The sequence below is a fragment of the Euprymna scolopes genome, chromosome 38 (genome assembly GCF_053919585.1).
Source record: "Euprymna scolopes isolate OS-2025 chromosome 38, ASM5391958v1, whole genome shotgun sequence".
Classification (NCBI taxonomy): domain Eukaryota; kingdom Metazoa; phylum Mollusca; class Cephalopoda; order Sepiida; family Sepiolidae; genus Euprymna; species Euprymna scolopes.
Genome location: NC_136519.1, coordinates 47,985,690 through 48,001,070, shown reverse-complemented (window position 1 = coordinate 48,001,070; position 15,381 = coordinate 47,985,690). Strand labels below are relative to the sequence as shown.

At 33.2% G+C, this 15,381-nt stretch overlaps 1 protein-coding gene and 1 pseudogene across 1 annotated transcript in view; both read right to left on the bottom strand.

The window, feature by feature from the left end:
* Positions 1-15,381, bottom strand: part of LOC145263137 (diacylglycerol kinase zeta-like) — a 1,403,365-nt gene that overhangs the window by 561,584 nt on the left and 826,400 nt on the right. The gene's annotated exons all lie outside the window — the stretch shown is intronic.
* LOC145263498 (5S ribosomal RNA) lies at positions 10,241-10,357 on the bottom strand (annotated as a pseudogene).

Genomic DNA, 15,381 nt, shown 5'->3' with positions numbered 1-15,381 from the left:
TATAGTAACTTTTGAAGCTTCTGATTGGTTGGTTATTATAACAATGGTACTCGGCCTTTTGGCTGAGATCAAGCAAAGACCACATGTGGGGGAAACCCCACATATAGTCAATGTAGGGGCAACCCTTGATACCAATTGTCACTGTCCAGCTCCCCTACTCCCCGGGGAGTTGGCCCCCATTTCCCCTTCACTCCTCACATTAAAAATCGGCCTTGTGCCTAATTTGCTCGGTGGGGGAGCAAATAAATACCTTGTTCCGTCAGATGCTGCACTTTCAGAGCATTGCCCTTGTGGCAATTGGTCATTGGTCCATGTAGGGGCAAGTCTATATACTATTCCCCTCCCCCTCCCCCTTCACTCCACATAAAAACCGACCTTGTGTCATATTTTGCTTGCGTGGAGAAGCAAATAAATACCTACCCTCATTAGTACCTATTTACAATGCCTCCCCACGGGACAGAGTTAGACACCAGGGTCGTTTTTTAACGTGGAGAAAAGGTACAAAAATAAAAATTGTCTCAGTTGTGAAGGATTTCTCCTCCACTGAAAGAGAACGAGAAATGGAAGTGCCGCATCTGAAGAACAGATACTACACTTTGATCTTGGCCAAATAGTCAAAAACATTTTAACAGCGGTAATTCTAAAATATCCAGTATGTTTTATTGAGTGATTTTGGTTTCTGGTTGGTTGCTAGCTAAAACCTTTTTTTTCTAAAATTACTGGATTCAGCATTAAATAACCCGAAAAAGTTGATATGCTGTAAAAAAAAAAACAATTACCCAGCTAAATATCATGAATAAATACTTGACCATATAATACTTAAATAAATACATGACCATATAATACTTGAATAAATACATGATCATATAATACTTGAATAAATACATGACCATATAATACTTGAATAAATACATGACCATATAATACTTGAATAAATATATGACCATATAATACTTGAATAAATACATGACCATATAATACTTGAATAAATACATGACCATATAATACTTGAATAAATACATGACCATATAATACTTAAATAAATACTTGACCATATAATACTTAAATAAATACTTGACCATATAATACTTAAATAAATACTTGGCCATATAATACTTAAATAAATACATGACCATATAATACTTAAATAAATACTCGACCACATAATACTTAAATAAATACATGACCATATAATACTAAAATAAATACATGACCATATAATACTTAAATAAATACTTGACCATATAATACTTTAATACATGACCATATAATACTTAAATACATGACCATATAATACTTAAATAAATACTTGACCATATAATACTTAAATAAATACTTGACCATATAATACTTAAATAAATACTTGACCATATAATACTTAAATAAATACTTGACCATATAATACTTAAATAAATACTTGACCATATAATACGTAAATAAATACATGACCATATAATACTTAAATAAATACATGACCATATAATACTTAAATAAATACATGACCATATAATACTTAAATAAATACATGACCACATAATACTTAAATAAATACATGACCACATAATACTTAAATAAATACATGACCATATAATACTTAAATAAATACATGACCATATAATACTTAAATAAATACATGACCATATAATACTTAAATCAATACTTGACCATATAATACTTAAATCAATACTTGACCATATAATACTTAAATCAATACTTGACCATATAATACTTAAATAAATACTTGACCATATAATACTTAAATAAATACATGACCATATAATACTTAAATAAATACATGACCATATAATACTTAAATAAATACTCGACCAGATAATACTTAAATAAATACATGACCATATAATACTTAAATAAATACATGAACATATAAAAAAATTGAAGCATAAAAGCTTTTTCTAAAATTACTGGATTACATTAAATAGCCCGAAAAGTGTTGATATACTGTCAAACAAATCAATTAACCAGTTATCACATATATGCTATCAAATACTAATATTAAACCGTGTTTAATGCAAACATGTCGTACATGGACAGGTAAACCAAAATCACCTGTTTTCTGAAGGAAAAATACATCTATTGAGTAATAACAAAAAATAATCTATCTGTATATCTATAAAAGTGAAAGTGTCTGTGTGCGTGTCTGTGTACATTTCCCTACGCAATAACTCGGTCAATTTTCAGTCTACAGACTCGAAATTTGATATACAGGATACTGAGATTTGGGAAAATCGATGTGATCGGTTTTCGGCCAGAAATTTGACGATTAAGGGGTCAAAGTTTAACGATTTGACCTTTGAGAACTCTACCAAACTCCTCTGACAATTTTGGGTCTACACACTTGAAATTTTAGATATAGGTTCCTTGGACATGGATCTAACGTAAAAACTTAATTTGAGCCCAAAAACAAAATTTAAGGTGTCATAATAGGAGTCAAAGTAAAAAAAAAAATTGACCACTATTTTTTTTTTTTTTTTTGCTCAAGATACACCTCCAAATACCCGGGAAACGTCGGGCACCCATGCTAGTATATCTATAAAAGTGAGAATATGTGTACGAGGACAATTCTCAACCTATATACTCAACGAATTTTTGATCTACAAACTTGAAATTTGGTATATAGGGTATTCAGACACGTAAAAAACTTTTTAATCAGATTTCATCTTGAAAAACAGGGCTGCTAAGTGGTGAAAATTGAAAAATTGGTATGTGGGGTAATCAGATTTTTATGTTTGTAAAGTGTTTCCTGAAAGCACATGTATGAATTTTTTATATGACAGATTACTTATGTTAAGAATAAGTAGGTTTGAAAACACTTTTTAAAAATCGTGTCAAGCTGGCTTATCGTACTTGACTCACCGACTTTAGGTTTTGGTTTCAATCTTAACTCGAGTATTTTTTTAGAAATAAACCGTTTAGAAAAGATATAATACTCACATGCATATGCCTTAGTTTCTGTATGAAGGACTCATGTCACAGTTGATAGAGTACTTTGGAAAAATTCAGTTGTAATAGTTATACTTCTGGAGGTTGAAGGTTCAATTCTCAGTGCGGGCAACACTCATAATATAACTACAAATCATTTAGGGCTTTTACCCAGTCATGGCTGACGGAACAAGAGCATACTACCACATGGATTAAATAAAGGGTTCTGGTACAAATTCTGTGCAGATTTTTGAATTCGACAGAAAAATTCTAGAGTTTGATAAGATACACCTAAAAAAGTTTGGAGGTTATATCGGTTGAAACGTTGTGAAAATAATACTCAAGATGAGAACAGTAGTCTGAATAATACAAATAATACGAATACTCAATCCTCATCTAAAAAAAAATCAGAAACGTTAATAGGAACAAAGGGTTGATTAAAAATAAGTTAACGCATTGTCCTTACAGGTAGGAACTTTTCAGAACTCAACTAGATAGCTAATTCTCATATGAAAACACAAAACTTTAATTTTCGGCTAATTTTAAACATTCAGTCTCAGGATGATCCATGACTGAACAGAAGTCTTAAGGAATCTGCAATTCTATCTATACACTTATAAAGCTGAGTTTTTCTCTTGTTCTGACGTTGATATTAAAAATCCAACTTTTCCTACTTAAAAATTATTAAAATGAACTTTTTAATATACTCAGTCATCGATATGTGAGCGACTACACGAAGATTAAATAATTCGCATATTCCTTTGAAAAACGAGTGTTAATTACTTATTCATTTTTTATGGTTTCTTATGAGATGATTCGTTTCATTTCACGATTACACTGAATTCTATTTATGTATAGTTGCTACATTTAGCATAATTGCATAGAATTTAAAATGAAATCTTGTAGCACACTGGAATATTCTTTTATATGTGTGTGTGTGTGTGTGAGAGAGGGGCTTTCTTGGTGTGTATGCGAAAAGTTTCTACCAAATTCCTCTCTGAATATTTGGTCTTCAGAGTTGAAATTTAATATATAGAGTACTCGGACCTATAGTAAACTTTCGATTTGGTTTTAAGCTGGAAAAATTGCTGTTAAGGGACACAAAATTGACAAAAGAAATCATTGACCTATATCCGTTCATATCAACTTTACACGTTTATTTTTTTTTCTCTGCGCATGTCTTAATTAAAAGTTATAGGTTAAACAACGTTATTTTTTGCGGTATGCTAACGTAATAAGGCTGGACGGCTATATATTTTGGTTTCGATTCTAGCTAATGGCGCATTACTCATATTTTTCGTTTACTTTTGAAATCACTACTATATATTGGGTACAATATAATATTAACTGAGAATTGACTCAATAATAAATTTCGAAATCTGTATGAATCTATATAATTGTGAACTGAACCTTGTCTTCAATGATTGAGTGGTTCCATCTTTTAAAAAAAGGTATGACAAACATGTATATATATATATATATATATATATGGTGTGGCTCAGAGGCGAAGATAAGTTGTATGTTTTGTTTTCGATTCTAGCTGATGGCATTTAATATATTTTTTTAGTTTTGATCTCATTACTACATATTAGGTTTAATATAATAATCGATAGATAATTGTCTCTATAATAATAAATATGTAATCTGCATGAATTAAAATATCATATTTAAGCGTATCTTATGACACTGGATGACTTGCTAGTTTATGTACATCTATATCAAAAACACTTGTAAACGTGTTTTTTTAATTCAAAAATTTTTTATTCCATACTTTGTGGATCAGGCGCGTACGCAGACCCCACAATTTTTATGAATCATCATTATGCCAGATCAAACATACCCATTCCTGTGTCTCGATACATCTTCTATCATAATATCTGATCAGTTTTCTATAATAGTCAACCATATAGGAGCCTATTCGTGACCAGACACACACACAGACGTTCAGCTTTATATATATATATATATATATATATATATATATATATATATATATATATATATATATATATATATATAATTATTTACTATAATAATTATTAAATACCTACACACACTAATATTTCATCCTTTCGGAAATCATCAGTGCAGGATGGCAAGAAAGCCGTCTCTGACTCCATTAGCAAGGACCAAATCCACTTGGCCAACGTCAACCACAACAAATATTGTTGAAATGCCAACATTTACTTTTAAATGTTTTTAACGTCTGTCAGAGAGATCTAATGATCATGATATCATGATCTTCACGTGCGAGCTAAATTAACCGACTTTATTTCAACTGTAAATTGCTCAGCGATGAGAAACAAGTTTCTTAAAGGGGCTGACATAATTATTTAACATAATAATTATTAAATATTATATATATATATATTATTTCTTAAAAGTATATAAATTTTCACCAACTTTTAGCTCAGACACTTGACTTCACTTGGCAGTTCAATCTAAATCTGGCCGTCGATGAATCTAATGCATCTATACTTTAACTTACTTAATACATACGTAGGTTTGTGGTTTTTGTGTTTATCACAATTTGCTGAGAATGCAGTGGTTGTGTTTAGGTGTTACCTCAGGCAATCAACTCGTTTACCTAATGTGCAGTGCAGGTGATGCCCTCGATAAACTACCCTGCCAAACTTCATTATGCAACGCTAAATGTACATGCATAAAACGTGTGCAAATGGGAAGTGTATACAAATCACCCAATAAGTGTTCGTTAGTCAGCAGCGTCCACAAATATCGATAAGAGGCTCTGTCCGTTAGTCAATCTATTGGTCTGTCACATGTGTTTGTCTTTAAATATATATATATATATATATATATATACATATATATATATATATATATATATATATATATATATATGTGAGTGGTGTTCCAAAGTAATGTCTCCTATTTTTTTTTTTTTATCCTTCAAAAACGGATCAAAATGCATTATGGTGACTTGAACTTATGCATTCATGAGCTGAAAGTTTAATCTCTCCGTTGCAGATATTGACGGCGTGAGACGCCTAGGAAAGCAACCCGTGTCATGGATGTGCATGGTACATAATCAAATTCTCTGCAAAAATTGTATAAAGAACCGTGGTGGCTATGTATTAAAATAAATTCTGGAGCACGCAAAGTTGTTCGTTTTAATAGTACCACTCCGCTCTTCGTAACTATTCCTCTTCTTGATTCAAAAAGAAAAAAAAAGCAAAGAAATTAATACTTTTGGAATTAGCCTCATATATATTTTCAGAATATTTTACACAGCCGAGCAATGTTGCAACTAACACGAACCATGTGAGCCAACAATCCGGAAGTCCAACAGATGAACACATCAAAACTTGGGATTCAAAACCGGAATCTTTTGCATGCAAGGTAAGCACCCTGCCACCTAAGCAACCATGTCATACACAAGAAATTCTATTAGCTGACATAGATCAAGCAAATCGCTACGAAATCTGACTATGGAATGTACCTTCTTTGTTTAAAACAAAGGGTGTGGTCATACAAGCACTGAGAACCCAAGCTGATGTATCATAAGTAGGATTTTTATACACACTAGAACATACATATCATCCAACAAGCTAAACCAGTGAACAAATTAATATTAAAATTTTTAAATGTGAGAAGATTATATAATTATTTTCCACAATATGTATATACATATTTGTCATTGTTGTTTTTTTTTAACGATAAACACGGTTAATTGTGGCTTCGCCTCGGAGCTCATTTTTTATTTACTTAGAAAGTCGTCCATAATTTCTTTGGATGTATATAACATTTTATTGATTTTTATTATTTTTAAAACAGTATATATATATATATATATATATATATATATATATATATATATATATATATATATATATATATACATATAAGACATAGATTAAAGATCAGGTGAAATATCCTGATAGATATTACTTTGAGTTAATACTTTCAGAGTGATCCTAGCCAAAAAGGTAAAGCTCAATATTTAAAAATAGAGCAATATATAAGTTTAGTGGTTAAAGTTAAATTTTGAAAATCAAAATATAAACACATATATTCGCATTTCATTTCCTCTGATGGAATGAGCCATAATTGAAAATCCATGGATTAAGAAAATTAACATAACTCTCCTCTATATATTCCTTGTGTCAAACAAATTCTTAATTTGAATATATGGGTTTATATTTTGATTTTCAGAATTTAACTTTAACCACGAAACTTTTATATATATATATATATATATATATATATATATATATATATATATATATATATATATATATCAGGTCTGTCGGAGGATTTCATGCAGAACCACACTGTGATTTATGCGGTAAAATGACTTTATCCGGAGCTGGCCTAGCTAGCCACAAGCGTTCACATGGAGATCAATCTTTCTTTGATGGGGAAAACATTGCAGCGCACAGATGTTCTGTTTGCTCTGTGGTCTGTAAATCGAGTGAAGGCCTGAAGCGTCATATGAGCGTCCACAGTAGAGCAGCACCAGTTGGCATCCCCCAATCTCAGCTTAAGTGTGACCTTTGCAACAGACTGTGTAAGAGCAGGGCTGGTCGGAAGAGCCACCTTCGCTCCCACAGAAAATAGGAATTGATGCATCTTGATCACGTCTCCACATGTATATATGTATGGGTGTATAAGTGTATATATGTGTATATAATTAAAAAAAAAATTTTTTTGTCAAAAATACATGAAAATAATTGAGTAATTAACAATAAAGCAAGGGAAAGATCGTCTTCTTCTGTCAAGAAGTGACAATCACCATATATATATATATATATATATATATATATATATATATATATATACACACACACTTATAAAATAAGGGTAAATCTTTAAGAAAGCAAAACTTATCAAGAGAAGAAAAGCTCAAGGGGGGCAAAATCAATAATATTAAAGCAAAGGTGGGGAATCAAAGTGTTCTGGAGGTTCTGGAGTAGTTAACTCCCCTATATTCATAATAATATGGATTCGTCTGGCCCTATGTAAGCCAGACATTTCTGCTGTCGAGCTCGAGAGCACACACTCGCAGTTTAACCGCTCATAGTAAACACCAGGACTCTTTCACCTTAATATCGTGATCCATAACCAGGACGACGACATAAAGTTATATACAACTTTATTATATCATCAGAACAGTAAGGAAAAGTTGAGGGAAAATTTAAAAGGAAAAAAAAAATCCTTAAGCAGGCCATGGCTTTTGATGCTAAATGTTTCTCATCAGAAGGGGAGAAGGGCCATAATCATACAAAATACAAATATAGAAAAAAAAAAAATAGTAATTAAAAGTAGGTACAACATGTAAGGGTAAATAGGAAGGGTAGTATATATGTAGATAATATTTAAAAAACATATAGGCCACTATGAAATAATTGGGATCATTAAAGAAGAACCAATAATGAAATAAGAAAAAATATGGAAGCACACACACACACACACACACACACACACACACACTTCTGTGTGTTAGTACAATCAGAGGAGCAGAAAACAGGGAGGGAATTCTAAGGTCTAGCAGTACTAAGAAAGAAGCTATTAGAGTGGAGAGAGCCTCCTGGCATCTAGGGGCATCTATAGTGAAGAGGCAGGATCCTGCTGGGTTTGTCAGGAATATGTACATCGAGGCGGGTACAAGTGTTATGCGTTTGTAAAAGTACATTCCATTAAAGTTCTTGTAAAATAGGCACCAGGATGCAACATTGTGATGCTGGGGCAGAGGTTGGAGCTTGGTTGACATGAGTGGCCAAGCAGGAGCAGTAAATTATTTATTATCCGTCTATCTATCTTTTTATCTGATTATTTGTCTATCTATCTGTTTATCTATCTATTTAGCTAGCTAGCTAGCTGTCTATATAAATATCTATCTATCTATCTATCTATCTAGTGATAAGTGGACAATGGAGATTAGAATCGCCATATTTTGACAGGTTGTCAAACATATCAAACTGTGACCTGATCAAGTTTGCACCGGAAAGAATCAGGACGTTGCATGTCACATGTTCCGGTTTGCACAAGCATCATTGAGTTGGATTGAAGACGTCAAATTATCAAGATTGGTTAAAATAGGTCTCCTCATGAGAGGGTGGGGGAGAAATCTCAGAATGGAGACTGAGAAGAACCACCCCCAGCCAGGATCGTTGATCACTCCTCTGCTATGACGAAATGCCTGGGAGTGAATAAAAAAAATATAAAAACAATCATTCGTCTTGGATCTGTTTTGAAGCGTCTTTGTTACAACAGGCTCCAGCTCCTCTAAAGATGATTGACGAATCCCCTAGGCGGGGGCCAAAAGACAGAGGCGACCAACACCAGAATAGGTATGTTATCATGTGTTATATGTTCTCACACGCACGCAAAACAACACAAGACAAGACGAATCACGGGCCGTAAAACAGACATTTAGAACAAGGACAACAGTCCGTTACACAACAAATTCAATGCATAATATACATATATATGGTCCGTTTATGATAAGAACACACAGACATTAGTATACACATTTAAGACATCACGATTCAATTATATACACACGTTTATTTAGTACTGTATATATATACGGTTATATAAAAATCACCCAACAACGCAACACATAATGCGGGACCTATTAAATTCGAGACTCTGTTTTTTTTTTGGACCCTAAGAGGTAGAGACTAGTAGTAAATACAGCAATACTCCATACATTGCTGAATAGCGGCTTTGTAGAGATACAAGATCTTCTCAAGTGTGTTGTAAAAGATTTTCGCTGTTCTGTCCCGCTTAATTTGGAAATTGCATTTCTCTTCATCACTGAATGGACGTGTCTTTGGAATATCCATTCTTGTTTGTATATCTGGATGTGTTTTGATTACTTCGCCAATGCAATTACTACTAATGCAAAGTAAATAACCTGGAAATAAATAGGTAAACTCCTTCAGCATCACGCAAAATTATTTTCTGACAGAAAGGGGACAGAAAGCTGGCGCCTGAAGATGAAAGAAGAAATCTATCAAGAAAGTTCTTGGTAATTTACTGAGTGATGCAACATGGCACCCAGAGGCATGAAGAAAGAAGATTCTGTGTGGAGATTTAAATATATATATATATATATATATATATATATATATATATATATATATATAGAGAGAGAGAGAGAGAGAGAGAGGCTCCTTCATTCTTTGACAGTCTATGGATACCCACGAAGGGGTGCCTGTGCACGAAATTTTTTGTGGCAATCTCCAACCACCCCTCTCCTAAGTTAACATTGTTAAATACCAATGGCAAGTGAAGTACAGGACGACTGGAAACAAATGCAGAGATAAGCGGAGAGCACATACAGCACCTAGAATTCCCAAATGGTCACCCATCTAGTACTAACCAGGCTCAACGCTGCTTAACTTCGGTGATCTGACGAGAACCGGTGTGTCAATGCGATTATGCCGTGTAAATATATATATAAAATAAAAAGAGCTTATGCAAACATAAATGCAAACATTTTCAAATGTGACCAATTGTGGCACAAGACCAATGTCCACAAAAAAAGAAAACAAACAAAGATGGATATTTTTTAAGATTTGTTTAGTGATAAAACTGCTAGTTATAATTTTAGCATGACAGAATCCCTATAAAAATGCTACTTTTAAACTAAGTATAGCAGTCACATCCTTTTATAGAGTGATAGACACCTATGTAACGTCTTTGCAAAAGGTTTTGTTGATTTAAAAAAAAATTAATTTCATTTTGAAAATGAAAAACTATTTAAAAAAAAATCTTTATTCCCAGCAATAACGACCTTTGCTCTCTATAACTTGATTCAATCTGTCAACGATCTTATAAATGCTTCGCTTTTTAAATTCTTTAGGTTTTCATATGAAATATGAATCTAATTAATGTTCAATATCCACTCATGATGCTTGCAATAGTCAAAATACTTAAGTGATAATCAGAGGGAGTTAGGCTAGGAGAATATGCAGGATGGGACAAAATTTCCCAATCTAATTCTCTTACGAGATTTTTGGTGAGTAATACTGTGTGAGGACGAGCATTATCATAATGGAAGATGACTCCTTTTCTGTAGACTAAAGAAAGTCATGTTCGGGTGAACATTGGTGATGGATATTGCAGAAAAACGTGAATGATGCTTTAATAATCTGAAACAAAAAGTAATATGGTGTAGGGTTTAAGTAATAACAATACATATAAAATAAACTATAATGGCTTAGAATGCTCCTCCTACAAATGGGCAAAAACATTTGCACCGACCCGATATAAAATGTTATCTCATATTTTACTAAGATAGACCAATAAATATCCTTTGTGACCTGGTTGAACTAATTCGTTCAGTCGTAAATAAATGAATACAACAGCATAAATAAAGTGGGAATTGATTCAAACACACCTTGTACGTATTAAAAAAAGAACGGCCCATAAAATAATCCAATCATTTGAGGCCCCTAGTGCCGTTTTGTGACTTTTAGTTTCTGCAAAAATGGTGTTTGAAAATATGGAGACGGACAGACGGACATATAGCTTTTTGTATATTAGATTTTTGCCGAGTTGTCAGAGAAAGCAAGAAAAGGTGTAACAGTGAATGAGAAAAGTGAAAGAGGATATGTGGGAGAAATAGAGAGAGAAGAAGTATAAATGTAGGTGGAAAAGAGGAAGAAAAGATAGAAAGAGATAAATATAGAGAGAGGTGGGAATAGAGGGAATAGTTAGAGAAGTTTTAAAAGAAAGAAGTTACACACTTTTAACCCTTTATGACGTGGTTGAACTAATTCGTTCAGTCATAAATAAAGAAATAAAGAAGCATAAATAAAGTGGGAATTGACTTAAACACGCCTTGTACGCATTAATTCAGTATCTGGGAAGATGCCAGATACCTCTAGATTGCAACTATCCAACGCTTACATTCAGTATGACGCCATCTGTCTCAGAGAGTAGAGGATTTCGTTTGTTATCATAAACACACCTTTTTCAAGCACTATGAATAATAAAGATAAGTTTATGAAATGAAAAAATTCTCAGTGGTAGTTTAACTATTGAACTTCATAATTTTTCCAGTTTGAAGACAATAATAGTATGATTACCTTTTAAACCAACTAAAATTAACAATACATATATTTTAATCATCTACATCATAATTCAGGTCACGAAGGGTTAAACTTAAGTGTGACAGAACAATGAAAATATAACAGACCAACCAATGAAAGTACACATTCTTTGCTAAAGATACGTGGATACATCTAAAGGTGTGATTTCAAAATTTTACCCGACAGACGAAGGAAAATTCCTATTTCAGATTTTAGAGTGACAGACCAATGAAAAAATTATTTTAAGTTATTTTAAATTTAATCATGAAAGGCAAACAATCGTGCTATTTTATATTTAAGTATAACCGGATTACAGAGGTGCTTGGATAGATTAAGACTTAGATGTGGCTATTCAACTTGCATGTAAGCAATAAAAAAAATCTATTGAAAAATGAAGCATGACAGACGAAAGGACAGGATAACAAAATGAAAGAAAGATAAAGAAAATCAGAGGGTTTCGAGAATGGAGGTCATTTTAAAGGTCAAGTGATTTCTTCTCTGGATAATTGTGAACAAAAAGTCTTTACAATGTTCCTATTTACAATGCCTCCCCACGGGACAGAGTTAGACACCAGGGTCGTTTTTTTTAACGTGGAGAAAAGGAACAAAAAATTAAAATTGTTCCAGTCGTGAAGGATTTCTCCTCCACTGACAGAGAACAAGGAATTGAAGTGCAGCATCTGAAGAACAGATACTACACTTTGATCTTGTCCCGAAGTCTTTACAATGTTACATACATAAATTCTTGAAATGTTCTAAAAAAAAAAAAATCAAAACGTTATGGGTTATTTAGCAATGAATTGGAATGCTTCTAAACATGAATGAAGGTGGGGGGGCAGGGGCGGCTTAGAGTTCTTGGAATCGACAGGCGGAATGTACGTATAGCAGTGGTTGGATGGAACCATCGAAGAGAGGGAGGAGAGTAATCTATTGATGGGAGATGAAAAGAAAGTGGAATCACTTATGTTCATCTTTTATGGTTTTTGATATTGTTTCCTTATTAGCAACGAATTCTTATTACATTGACGACCATCCCATTCTACACACCACTTACTTCACTCATTCACACTGTTCTTATTCGTCTCTCCAAATTAAGTTCGGCACTGTATTCGGGATACTTTACTGCATATGCTCTGCTTTTATTGTTATCTGCAATTGTAATAGGCATGTCTATCGGCCATCTTTAACTGACATCCTTATGGCACAAACCAACATAGTTGAAAAAATGCCGCGCAACAAGAATTTATCGTTCAGTTCTTGAAGCATGGTATCATATCGCTATTAATATGTACCCAAAAGTACTTTCCTTCAATGAATTAATTATTCCGTATTTATTGAGGACATAGAAATACATAAAGTATTTTTTTATGTTTTTCTTGACTTGAGAGTTAAGAGATGCGAAAAAATTTGAAACCAATTAAGACTATAGTAATAAAAAAAAAACCCAAAACTTCATAATTAAGTTTACGATTAATGTTGTTGTTTTTTAATGCATTTTATTTTCTTTGTCAATTAATCAATTTACATCTCTGAAAAAAAAATGTGTATGTATAAAACATGATACGGGTCGTTCCAAAAGTAAGACTCCCCCCTCTCTATTTCTTTCACTCAAAAAGTTGAAGAGCTACGAAGACGGGAGTGGTAACAGTAAAACGAGCCACCTTTTTTGTGCTATAGAATTTATTTTTCTACATAGTCACTACCATTCTCAATGTACTTTTGCCAGGAATTCGATAACGCATCTCTGCTTCTGACGCACGTTCATGACAGGGGGTTGATTTCTTTAAGTCCTATACCGTCAATATCTGCAACAAAGAGATAAAACTTTCAGATCACGAATGCATAAGTTCAGTCATCATAACAATGCATCCTGTAATACTCTCTGATCCATTCAAGCAGAATAATAATAAAAAAAATAGCAGGCATCACTTTTGGAACACCCCTTGAAGATTTGTTTCATTACAAAAATCACGATATTATAAGAATCTATAAACACAAGTACTAATGTACGTTTAGTAAATCTTGAAATACATAATAATTCACGTGTGAGTTTGAATCTCATATTTGTTGCCAGGCTTACTCTTTTTCTTTTTTTGTTTTCTATTTATTAAAGAGTTCCTTTCTCAACCGAACGGGTTCTATTTATACTCTATGTATATGAGTTTTTTTATGAGTACATCAGTGGTATGTGCTGTGACGAACTTGCTACAGTGGTGTCCCCTTCTAGGAAATGCTTCTGACTGACTCGACATTCAGCAAAATCCCCCCATTCAGTGTTTGGAAATCGCTCCCTGCCGCTTATTTTCCTGGTTGATTTTAAATGTAATGTGAACAAGCATCTGGCTATCACATGGTTAAATTCAACCAATGAGAAATATTTATCGTATATACAAGCATAACTGACTTTAGGGTTAAACATTGTCAATCACATTCAAATGTACAAGGTGCCTTAAATAAGTTTCTAGACTTTTTTGGAACAGGCATTTAAAATTGTCGTTGACTCTTACAAATTCAGTATGTTATTGCTATACATCTTATAAGATGACTGACCAATTTTTATGATTTCAGTTTCGAATGAACAGCTACATCAGGAATTGAAATACGCTCTACTAAAGCCTGATTGTTATAGCTGGTGAATTTCAAAAATGCAATCTGGACGTGAGGACACTTTAGAAGAATGATATGCAATAAAATTCTGTTCTAAACTTGAAAAAAAAAAAATGTAGCAAAAAACTATGGAATGCTTCAGACTGCTTTTGGACCATATTGCATGAATCGAGCATCAGTTTTTGAGTAGCATAAGAGATTCAAGGAAGGCAGGGAGTTTGTGAGGGATGATAAGAGGTGTGGAAGGATTCAAAACATCAGAGCTGAGTGGCTGAATAAAGAATTTGGTGGATAAGGTCATGTGTCTATAGAGACAATAAGTGCACAGTTTGATGTCAGTGTGGGAACTGTCTACACAATTATCGCATGGAAGTGAAGATGTAGAAGATTTGCACAAAGTTTGTCCCAAGGGTGCTCCATCCTTGTCACAGATTATTTGACCAAGATGGGCCTAGAGTCCAGCCCTTGCTCCCTGTGACTTTTGGTTATTCCCTAAGCCCAAGGAAAACATTATGAGACAAGGAGATGAAAGAGCCTGTGATGAGGGTCATTGACATGCTTGCACAAAAGAGGACTTCAATGAGGCCTTCCAGAAGTTGTTGGAATGGTACGACAAGTGCATTGCAGCCGGAGGAGATTACTTCGAAGGGGACAAGAGTTTCATGCGTGTACTATCAATAAAAGTGCTCATATGAAAAAAGTCTGGAAACTTATTGAAGGCACTTTGTATATCAGTATTTAATTTCACAAGCATATTATGGCGAACAAAATA